General features: G+C 36.8%; 1 long non-coding RNA gene across 1 annotated transcript; it reads left to right on the top strand.

The window, feature by feature from the left end:
- The first annotated feature begins 1,235 nt into the window (after positions 1-1,235).
- LOC146683715 (uncharacterized) lies at positions 1,236-9,137 on the top strand. The gene is made up of 5 exons (XR_014917371.1): positions 1,236-1,470; positions 3,051-3,082; positions 4,208-4,234; positions 6,467-6,497; positions 8,039-9,137. It is a non-coding gene; the product is annotated as an uncharacterized LOC146683715 (long non-coding RNA).
- The last annotated feature ends 1,226 nt before the right edge of the window (positions 9,138-10,363 follow it).

Below are 10,363 nucleotides of genomic sequence, written 5' to 3'. Positions count from 1 at the left end.
CAAAAGTGCTTGGACGTTTTCAGAGGCGTCTGCTACCCACCAGCTCAACAGCTAGCCGAGAGCTCGAGGGTTACTGATGCGGCCGAGAACGGCACAACTCCCGGCACATCATTTTCAGATCACCGCGGAGTTTCGCTGCTCGGGTTAAACGTAATATATAAGTCACTTAGACAACCTAAAAATGTTATTGTTGGGCTTTTTTCAGTGTTTTGTTTGTTCGTGAGTAAATCGGTTTGGCTGAGATTAAAGTTATTAGATTAGATAAAATAAAACTTTATTAATCCCCCGGGTGGGTTCCTCCTTGGTTTTCACACAGCTGACTAAACGTCAAACAGAAAACTGATTAAACAGAAGTATGAGACAGTCGAGAATTTACACCAGTGTCTGGTTATATTTTAGATAGCAAGAAGCAGACGGCCGAGTTTATTAAACTCCACCGAGACAGCGGTGACGCTAATCAGAACTAGACCGTCCAATTTCACGCCTTTAAACTTTAAAGGCGTGTTTGTGTGTGTGTTTATACAATTGCTATTATGTTTGCACTTTATGTGTAATGTTACTGACTGCAGAGATCAGTAAGATGTGTGTATTTTTTATTTATTAGTTTTATTTATTTAATATTATTTTTTAATTGAATGACTGTCTAGTAGTTCACAGATGTCGAAAAACTGAGTGTGGTAAAGCCACTGATTTTTTTTTATGTATATTTCTGCAATCTGCACATTGTACTGACTTTCATTTTAATGTTTACACCAGGGTTCCTTGTCAGCACTTTATGCTCAGATGTTTGTAAGCTAAAAATAAACTATTGTGTATGTTCAAATATACTGTTGTGATTGAAGAAGTTAAATAAAAATGTCAGTCATCAATTCATGCATCACCTCATGTCATCATAACAGAGGTCTGTCTTCCAGGAAAGAACAGTTTAAAATTAATGTAATATAGTATTGGCCATACTATATGATGTATTGCTTGTCTTTGTTTAATAATACAGAAGACAAAGACCTTAAAAAATAATCGCATATCGCATCGCAATCGCAATATTGGGGCAAAAAATCGCAATTAGATTATTTTCCATAATCGTTCAGCCCTAATATATATATATATATATATATATATATATATATATATATATATTTTTTTTTTTTTTTGTCTTTAAAACATCTTTGCAGACTGACTGTCCTGGACTGGTTGGGTTTTTTTTTCAGGTCTGGTGAACTCAGCTCTTTGGTGTTGGTATTCAGGAGTAGAGCCTTCTAATAATATTTATTCAACTTATAGAATTAAAGTTCTGCGAGTATTTTCTTTAGCAAATAAATATTGTATAGAATATTTAAAATCACCTACATTTTTGATGTTTACAATGCCCATTGTGTGTAATACTGGAATTTCCTACTACTGTGAACGCCTCATCTTTTACCTGACTGCCGGACATCCGCTTTTCCGCACACTTCGTTGAGTCCGCTCTGGGTGAGTGCCGCTGCTCTGCTTCTCCTCTTCTCTCCTAAATGTTTATAGTCTGTTTGTGCAATTTAACGAGTTCTTTTAGTGATTTATAAAGCCAACCGAGGTATAACTCATATTAGAGTAACACAGTGGTTGCTTTTTCCTAGTGAAACTTTGTCATTTTTGTATGTAAAAGGAGTGTTTGATGAGCTAACAACCCGATGCTAATGCCTAGCGCTCCTTTGAGCCCAGTGTGAAATGAAAATTTGACTGTGAACCACGGTTATCGTATTGTTTTATTAATTACATTTGGTGTGTTTGTCAGTCTGTTACATAAGGTGCAGTTAGTTCTCTTCACAAATCAGTTGGTTAAAACAGCCTCATTCTTTATGCTGTAAAGTTTTTAACGAACCGCCATCTTAGATTCAGTGTCAGCTGTCGGCAAGATCAAAGGAGCCATTTTACCGCCTCTGACCGAACACGGGAGAAAAAGAGTCGTGTGTGTGCAGGTCTTGTGGGTTAATTAAGACAAAGGGGGGGGGAAAACTGAGGATTAATCATAGGCTATGTCCCCACATACACGGGTATTTTTGAAAACGGAGATTTTCCGTTTCCGTTTTAAAAAACGATCCCGTCCACACATAAATGCAGAAATGAAGGAGAACACTGCTAGGAACATGCCAAAGCAGCAGGTGGCGCTATATTCTTAACCGTGTAGAAATGTTGGCCAATCAGAAGTCTAGAAACCTCGGTGGGAAATGGCAAACAAAGATGGGGCATAGAAGCAGAACCGAGTCATATCTGTGGGGGGACAGTAACTGTGTGCGCATATGTAAGCATTTAAACACTGCAGAGAGAACAATTAACAGTAACAGTATTGTAGAAATGCATTTCACCGAAACAATAACGTGGCGCACAGTGTGACGTCAAAAAAGGCGCTGCGTTTTCTCCGTTTCCATGTCCACACATAAATGCAAAAATGGAGTTTTCAAAAGATATCCTGGCAAGCGTTTTTAGAAATCTCCGTTTTCAGTGACCGCAAACGCATAGAAAAATCTCCATTTTCAAAAGTACCTGTGTACGTGTGGACATAGCCCAAGAATAATAAGAACTCCTAAACAGAAGACTTTAATTTTTAAGAACTGTTTAACAAAGGCTTGTTTGTGCCAACCTAAATCTGCTGCACAGTTTAAATTCTCACTTTGTGGAAAGTTAATGAAACAAACAACAGCCCACCTTCACATAAATAAAATATGGCAGTATATTATTATTAGTATGGTACATAGATATTTATTTTAAAAATACAGTATATTTACTATGATACTATGTGCAGTTAATAATATTTTAGGAAGTAGAATTTGAATGCAGACCACCTCAAATATTAAAGCCTTAAAAATATATCGTGCAGTTTTTCATGTATGAGTGTTTTGCAATCTTAACTGAGAGGTAGACCAAAGAAAACAGAGGAGAGTTGTTGTTTGTATTCCAGCTGTAGTAAACAAAGAAGTTTAGTGAATCTTTTTGACAACAGAGAGTGATGCAGTATTGATGCTAATTTGAGTTTTCTGATCCTGTATTTTTGCTCTTTGTCTTTTGTTACACAGAGTGAAATAGAAGCTTGGTTTTGCCTTTGCTGGTAAGTAAACAGTGATTGTAACTGAAGCAATATGAAACTGGGATTGTGTAACATGTTTAGCAATTTACATACAATAGTTTGGCTTTTTGTGATACCTTGCCATTTGCTCATGGGCAAAAACACATTTAGGTTTTATAAGCAGTAAGCCTCCCCACTAGACCTGTGAGTGTCCCTAAAAATGTCCCTGAAGTTTAATAGGCCATTTATGTCTAATTTTAATTTTAAAGGCTTATCAAAGCGTTTCTGTAGTAATTATTGTTTTTATTACACATGTTAAGGCCATTTGAGACTCTGCAATTAAATTTTGCCCTCTTTAGACTAAAGTGAGTTCATTTTGTCTGAGGTACAGTGCTGGGAAAAGTCTTTCTTCCTTGCAGATTTATTTTGTTCATGCTTTTTTGTCACATGTTTCAAATCATCTAACAGGGATGATATGAATAAATACAAAAAAGCATTTAAACATTTAAGCAATAATAAAAGACTAAGAGAACCAGAGTTGTGAGTAGGCAATGTTGTGTATGTTAAAGCCTGTGTGTAATTTATGTACACTAAGTTTAAATTAGTTTCTTAATAATTTGCTCGATACAATGTGTTTGAAAATTTTATACAAAAGGGAAATATTGCAAAATACAAAAAGATTCCTGCCAACAGGTACAATGGAAGGACTCTTTATTATAATTTTTGTAATTGCAAAAATGGTGTGCCACTGTTGTTACTATGACATGTCAAAATTTACATGTATTTTAGGATTTACATATTCAGATCAGAACTAAAACCTGATGAGGTTTTCCGTTGATTCTAACAGTTGTGGTTTTTCCACACTTTATTAAGCACTGACTTGTGATAGAAAATGATGGAGCTAAAAAGCCATAATCTGTACCAACAAATATTGGTGCCTCTTCTTTTCACTTCTGTAGTATGCATGCCTTTATTACACATGTTATCGCCATGTCAGACTCTGTAACTGAAGTTTGTCCTCTTCAGACTACAGTGAGTTCATAAAGGCTTGAAGAAATTGAGGATTTTACTAGTTATTTCATGTCACAGTAAATTGGATTGTGTGTGAAGAGGTTTAACAGTCTAAGTCATTAAACAGTGATCTGATGTGTTGTTTCCTTTCTCTAGGAGACTGATCTAACTGTCGCAAGTCTGGTAAGTAAAGGTTTTGTCTGCGGTACAGTGCTGAGAAAGGTCTTTCTTCTTTGCAGATTTATTTTGTTTATGCTTTTTTCACGTTTCAAATCATCTAACAAGGATGACCTGGATAAATACAAAAAGCAGTTTTAAAGTGATGATTTCATTTTTGAACCAGAACAACCTGGTCTAATGTAAAAACATGTTGGTCTCTAATACCCAGCTGTGGATGCCCTGATAGCAACAATTACCATCAAGCATTTACAGTAACTGGTAATGACTGGTTTACATCACTGGTTGATTTTGGTCCACTACAATTTCAGAATTGTCTTAATTAGATCCAAACAGGGCAGGCAAGAAAAGAAAAAAGTCGTAATTAAGGCCCAATATAGGGTTTTCAAGTCATACCACGTATCTTAATTTCATTAAAGTCCAGACTGATTAGTTTATACCAAGTGTTTTGTTTCATTCATTCAATTGGACTTGCTTGTGTGCTTCAGATCCTAAGTATGATTAAACTTAAGCCCAGGACCTGATGAGTTGATGGTCCTGAAGTAGTAAAGGAACTCTGGGACATCACAGTAACAGCACCATGTTTGACTTTAATGCTGGTGTTTTTCTCTCACTATAGATGATTCAGTTTAGTGCAGTTCGTCAGCACAGCTGTTGGTTATCATCGAGATATTATTAGGCAACTTGTTTTTGCCTGTTCAGCTACAATATCTGGGAGGGTTTTTGTTTTCTGGGGTCTCCAAATCCTTAGAAATCTATTTGTAAACTTTTACAGAACTATATGTGTTTGTTTCACATTAGAGCAGCTCACGACTGGCAGTTTAGGGACGATTAAATATTCACATAGGGCAGGGGTCTCAAACTTCACTCTTCAAGGGCCGGTGTCCTGAAGCTTTTCCACGTGTCCCTGTTACAAAACACCTGAATAACATTTGTAGGTCATTAGTGAGAGTATAGAATTTGACTGTGTGCTGAAGTGGCATCCCCTAAGACTACTCAAATTTAAGTAATTAAGTGTTTGGAAAAATGTACTTCTAAAAGTACTTTCATTGCATCATGTTCATTCACTCATGAGCTGCTATAACATGAATCAAATGGCTGAATTACCACCTCAGCATGCAGTCAGGTTCTGTAGAGTTTTGCTAATGACCTACTAATGTTATTCAGGTGTGTTGCAACAGGGACACATAGAAAAGTTTCTGGACACCAGGCCTTAAGGACCAGAGTTTGAGACCACTGGTGGTAGGGCATTGTGGATTTCAAAAGCTTCTTCCCTTAAATCACTGCCTAGAAACTGCTTTTTGTAATTTGTCATAATGACTTGCAAAATATAGGTGGGATGAAAACATAAACATAAGACATTTTATAGTGGCCTGATATTTTTATCAAGGCTGTTTTTTTGAAAATAATCCTGGCTTAATTTACAAAAGATGAACTGTCTGAAAGTCATGTTTGTTTGTTTAAGAAATGTGGGAATGTCCAGCAAAGATCTTACATGCAACAGCTCAGATACAGCACTCACTTCTGTTCTTTTTATCATGAAATGATCTACAAAGAAATTACCATCATACTAAATTTTGCTAATTAGGCCTTAATATCAGCTATGATAAGTTTATCATAGATTTAGTGTAGTGCTTATTGCTGTGTATCAAACATGCCCCAAATGTGACTGAAATATGTAGAAACTGCTGTGTAGAAACTAGCTGTCTCCAAATTTCTCATTTTGCCAAAATACATACAGAGTGGCTTGAAACTGTCTGCTCTAACCTCAGTGTGTTGGTTTTGTTGGACCATATAATATTTACAGTAAGTTACTGTAGCAGCACGTCTTGGTGTAAGTTTATAGAGTGTTTTTTTTTTTATTGTGTTAATAGAATTTGAATGCAGGCCACCTCAAATGTCAAAGCCTACAAACATTCCATACAAGCTATCATTTGTGATTGTTGCCTACTTTTAAATTGTGACATCACCATTTGATAAAGTGTGTAGTAGTAGGTGAAGCAAATCATTGGTTACGATCTCTACTCTCTTATGTAACTGAACCTAAATTTTGGAGCATTACATGACTCAGAAACTTGTGTGGCTTATTGCAAATGGATAAAACTACATATTACCTTTTATGAAGATGATCATCTTTATTAGGGTGCGGAAAAAGAAAACAGAGGAGAGTTGTTGCTGTCTAATGCTGATTGGAGTTGTCTGAGCCTGTATTTTTGTTCTTTGTCTTTTGTTACACAGAGTGAACAGCTCTTTGGCTTTGCCTTTGCTGGTAAGTAGACAGTAATGGTAATGTTTAGTAATTTACTTACAGTAGTTTGGCTATTTGTGTTATCTTGCCATTCACTCATGGGCAAAGACAAATAGTCAGGATTTAGAATCTGTAGCAGCAAAGCCCCCACACAGGACCACTGACTGCCCCAGAAAATGTCAATGAAGTTTAATAGCCCATTAATGTCTGATTTTAATTTTTGATGGCTTATCAAGTCCAAACATAGTTAAATGTCAGAGACATCTTTATGCAGTTGTTTGATTTCTCCTTATGTTTGTGGATTGAAGTGTGAGTATAGGTGGTACCTTAAACACTTAAGAGCACCACAGCTATCGATTTTTATTGTCTCTCTCATTCCACTTATGAATTAGCATGAAGTCAAAACGCTAGAAGTATTTTTCCTGAGTGACTGGCCTGAGTGCAGTTCACACTGCAGGCGAAAGCGCATCAAATCTGATTTTTTTGTCATGTTGGTATCAGTGATGGTATCATGGTATGACAGTGTGAACGGCACAAATCCGATATTTTAGAAAGCGACTGCTGTTTGAATTTCAATTGTCTTAATTAAGGTCCAAAATAGTGTTTTGAAATCATTTCACAGCTCTTGCTGATCATCAAGATGTTTTTAGGCAAATGTGAGAAGGTTTGTGTTCTTTTTGGCCAGTCAATAAATAATTTTGAGTTTAATGGATATAAAGTATTTAAAGCAGGAGGCCTGAAACTCTGCTGTAACCTCAGTGTGCGGGTTTATTTGGACCATATAATATTTACAGTAAGTTACTGTAGCAGCACGTCTTGGTTTGAGTTTATAGACTTAGTTTATTGTTTTAATAGAACGTAAAAATGTCCTTATAACAGTTCCACCATCATTTGTTAAACATTGTCATTCTGTTCACTCCAATAATTTACTGTAGAAGTCTTTAGTATTTAAAGCCCTACATGTACTGTATTTTTGAAATTATAAGGCATAACGTCAATAAACAATTCTGTTTTTAAGGCAGATTAAGCCAAACAAACAGTCAGATAAGTCAAACTTTATTCAAGTCATTCACAACAACTCTCAACACTGTTCAGTTGTAACACATAAAATACAGACCAATACACTCACTTTTTCAGTTCATTCCTCATCTACAAATCCATCAAACTCTTCATGGGTTGATCAGGTTGAAATCTGCTTCATAAGCATGTCTCTTAGCACGTGCCAGGTCCTTGTACACACACCATAATGTTATGTTGAAGCACCGTACAAATTACTCTACGAGGGTCCTGACTATGGTAGCCATAATGCTCTGACAATACATCAAGCAGCGCAGCTTTGTAGCTTACCAAAGTATTACTAAAATATTTGACAGAATTTTGAGCGCTGTGTACCACAGAAATCCCGTTCTAGGTCAGTAAGCATAACCAGAATCGATACACTAGGCACATTGTATGTTTTTGAGAAAATGACAGGGTTTTAGGTGTGCCATATAGTCTGAAGAATATGGTAAATCCAAGCATATTGGAAATACGACTAATTCCAGGCCTTTTGTGTCTTACAGGTGACCTGCTGCAGAAGATCCTCTCTCTCTATCATTATAAGCAATTCTGTCTATCCTATCACTCTCCCAACTCTATCTAATTTGAAAGCCATTCTATCTTGTATCCCTCTATCTCTACTGCTCTATCTAATTTGAAAGCCATTCTATCTTGTATCCCTCTATCTCTACTGCTCTATCTAATTTGAAAGCCATTCTATCTTGTATCCCTCTATCTCTACCGCTCTATCTAATTTGAAAGCCATTCCATCTTGTATCCCTCTATCTCTACTGCTCTATCTAATTTGAGAATCCAAGTTTTGAGAATCCTTTCAGAATCCAATTTTCAGAAATCCAAGTTACCAGAACTTGATCTATCTGTTACAGAATTCTGAGAGATCTCTGCTCTCACTGCTCTTTCTTTCCTGTCATTAAGCTCTCTCACATTCAGTCATTTTGCTGGAAATTACAAGTTGAATATACAGTAGTAGAATTACAGTACAGTGGAACTTATAGTAGAAACTACTTACACAGCCCTACATTTGTCATTTTAATTTTGCATTACACTTTGGAATTAACACTTCTAGTTTGGCTTACTTTGATCAATTGTATAAAATATCACCTCTTTATAAGTTTACTTGTAATAAGATAATCTGGTTATTTTGTAATACATACATTCAGATAAATAATAAATTAGATCCAGTCTGTTAGTCTGTTTCATTGGCTATAACATTTGACTGCAAGTTTATAGTACTATTATTTAAGGACAAACCCATTTTGTCACTCAGTGTAAGTATTCAGTTAGTATTGTCATCGAGAAGTGCCTGTGGACCCAGACTTCCTGTTTCCTGACTGCTGCAGAAAATCCAGCTGAAGAATCCTCATCACCTGTCATCTTATCACCACACCACCACAGCTCCATATATTTGATTTCAATTTTAGATATCTGAAAGATTTACATAAACTCCCCTAAGAGCTAAGACTTTTATTATAGCCTGTTGATTGTTGAGATTTATTCTGCATATCATTTTATAGAAGTTGTAATTATTTACCAGTCTGGTTAAAAAAAATATAAGTAAAATTATACAGTTTCTAAGAGCTACAATAAAACGGACCAAATTGTTTCCAGAGAACTTTGAATTTCCTTTATTTTGAATTTGGAGTACAAATCAGCTTTTTAACATCTATTCATATATTCATAAAAACATTTTATAGTATAATAGTACATTTCTCAGATTTAACAGTAACTTGAGGAGTTGTACGTTTTTCTGTGTTTCAAGGTTCAGTTTTGTTTATATTTGTGTATAACCACATATAAGCTCCAGATTGTACTTCAGCAAAATGCCAAGAAAAGGTCAAAGGTCGCAGTCCCAGAAGCTTAGATGGCAAAAGCAGAAAGAACAGGTGAATGTTTCTCAGAGCAGTGAGCAGGTAAAGGTGTGTGTTTCAGCTTTTCCCAGCACAGAAGTGCAGAGCAGTGTTCAGACAGCCACAGTGTCTTATGCAGATGTGGTAAAGAAAGGTGTTCCCTCAGTGTCTGTCCCAGAGTCTGAAGTTATGCAGGTAATCCAGACTAAACCCCAGCTAACTGTACAAACACAGCATGATGGAGAGACAGCCAAAGTATCTTATGCAGATGTGGTAAAGAGAAGTGTTCCCTCAGTGTCTGTCCCAGAGCCTGAAGTTATGCAGGTAATCCAGACTGAACCCCAGCTAACTGTACACAAACAGCATGATGGACACGCTCCAGTACAGTCTCATGTACAGGTTACAAACAGTGAAAGTCCACGAGTGAGTAGCGTCTGTGCTTCCCGAAGCCAGGCCGCTCCTAGGTATGGAAAGTACCGGAATCAGCAATGCATGGCTAACAGCTTGGTTTTCCTGTCATTCTTACATGAGGATGAATTTATTACCAGAGCAGATCTAAACCGTGTGTTGGACAAAGGCCATGCTGTCTATTCAGATGCCAGAAAGAGGTTTGTGAACAGTGTGTTTCTAGCCTGCGATGAACTTCCCTCAGTGGTCATCAGCCGCAGACACGAGTATCAAGTCGACATGTCTCAGTTTGCTCATTACGGCACATTTGATGGTACAGATCACTTTCCGAGCCTTGAACAGGGATTACAGTGTTTGGCTTCAGACGTTCGCTATGCTTTGCTAGTCATGGGAGGAACAGTCATCGCTGTTAGCAGGCTGAATTCAGGTGAATATGCATATTTTGACCCTCACCCACGTAAGTCTACTGGTATGCCATTGTCGCTAAGTGTAAGTGGTGGAACTGCAGTTATGTTGAAATTCACACGTCTTAATGACATGATTGACAGGATCAAACGTTTGTACAGAATGTTC

The sequence above is a fragment of the Copadichromis virginalis genome, linkage group LG22 (genome assembly GCF_057382275.1).
Source record: "Copadichromis virginalis isolate Kocher_CV1m ecotype Utaka linkage group LG22, C_Virginalis_male_GT1.1, whole genome shotgun sequence".
Classification (NCBI taxonomy): Eukaryota; Metazoa; Chordata; class Actinopteri; order Cichliformes; family Cichlidae; genus Copadichromis; species Copadichromis virginalis.
Note: the sequence above shows the minus strand (reverse complement) of the source record. Positions and strands in the feature narration are given on the sequence as shown.